Source organism: Lactuca serriola, chromosome 4, assembly GCF_051521515.1.
Source record: "Lactuca serriola cultivar US96UC23 chromosome 4, Lser_US96UC23_V15, whole genome shotgun sequence".
Classification (NCBI taxonomy): Eukaryota; Viridiplantae; Streptophyta; class Magnoliopsida; order Asterales; family Asteraceae; genus Lactuca; species Lactuca serriola.
The window spans coordinates 346,369,593-346,371,099 of NC_136411.1; the positions used below are offsets into that span (position 1 = coordinate 346,369,593).

Consider the following 1,507-nt stretch of genomic DNA (forward strand, 5'->3'; position numbering starts at 1 on the left):
AATGATTTTTCTATGATTTTTCTAAAAACATGGACATAATTGCCCTTTTGATTTATCTTGCTGTTTGGACTTTCAAATATATATCCAAAGTGTTGTGGTAAATAAGAAGTACACAAATTATGATATTGTTTAGTTCACACATACTTTAATAGTTACAAAAGTGTAAATTATAACAAGTATTTCTAATATGATCATGTTGAAAACCTCATAAGATATGATGATTTGGACTATGTCGATTTTGGTTACTCACAGCCGGGGTGCTGTATAAACTTTGTTATTCACTTACAGTCGGAGTACTGTCTAAACATATATATGGTCACTTACAGTCGACGTACTGTTTAAACTCGTATAGGGACACATATGACCGTTGTCCTGTTAGAACTTTGGTAGTTTTACATTTTTAAGCATTACAGCCAAAAGTCTTTAAATCCAAACAATCGGGAATTATAACAAAGTCCCGGAAATAAATATACTAAGATAAACTGGGATGAGGTTGTATGTAGTATGAATATTGTTTGTAGATTGTTAAAACGATTGTTAGTGTCTATCTATACAAACACTAAATATTTTGCTTCTCAAAAATATGTTAAAATTTTACTTTTATTGTAAGTAAGTAACATGGGTACTCATACTAGATTTCAAGTATCGGTTCTCACACGAAGCATATCGGTAATATTATTGACCATGTTTTGCACCACTTATTTTGTTAAACATTCCATGTTTTATAAAGATTTCTTTTTATGAAACTCATGGAGTCAAAACCTGTGGAACTCACCAACAATTTTTGTTGACGTATTTTAAAAAAATGTGTATTCTCAGGTAACTAAGGAGCTGGAGGTAGGACATCGGTTCTAAGGAAATTATAGTTCCTTTCTTTTGGAAATAATCTTAAACTGTTTTATTTACTGTTGTGTGTTTAAACTATGAATATGTAATTTCAATTCCAACACTTTAAGGTTTGTAACATATTGATTTAAATATATTAAGTGTTCGATATATGTGGTTTACTGTGATCCAATTGTATAACGTCGCAATCCCGGCAATTTCCACCGCGGGTCGGGGTGTGACATAATTACCTACGGAACAACTACAGATTAGCGACAAAAGAAAATTTGTAGGTATTCCGTAGGTAATTTGCTACCGAATAGCTACGGATTTCCAACAAAGAAAAATAACTATAGATTAGCTATGGAATACCATTTGATTTATGAATTTCCATTATTATTATTATTATTATTATTATTATTATTATTTTTTGTTTTCATTAATATTCGTCTTAAAACTTTTTTCGGATCGTTTTTTACACATATTAAGATACGAACAACTACAAATCATACTAATAATATTTATGAACATAATGATAATATATAATGATGGTAAAGAATGTGTTTAACACACAAACGATAAAACGAAAAAAAACTATGTTTAACATATAAATAAAGTGAAATAATCTACGTTCAATTTATAAATAATGAAAAATCTGATTATAACAAGGGGAAATATGTAC

The 1,507-nt window shown here is 29.1% G+C and overlaps 1 long non-coding RNA gene across 1 annotated transcript in view; it reads left to right on the forward strand.

The window, feature by feature from the left end:
• Positions 1-996, forward strand: part of LOC145100734 (uncharacterized) — a 2,030-nt gene extending 1,034 nt beyond the window's left edge. The window contains exon 2 of the long non-coding RNA XR_013705227.1: positions 820-996. This is a non-coding gene — a long non-coding RNA (uncharacterized LOC145100734). The remainder of the gene's footprint in view (positions 1-819) is intronic.
• The last annotated feature ends 511 nt before the right edge of the window (positions 997-1,507 follow it).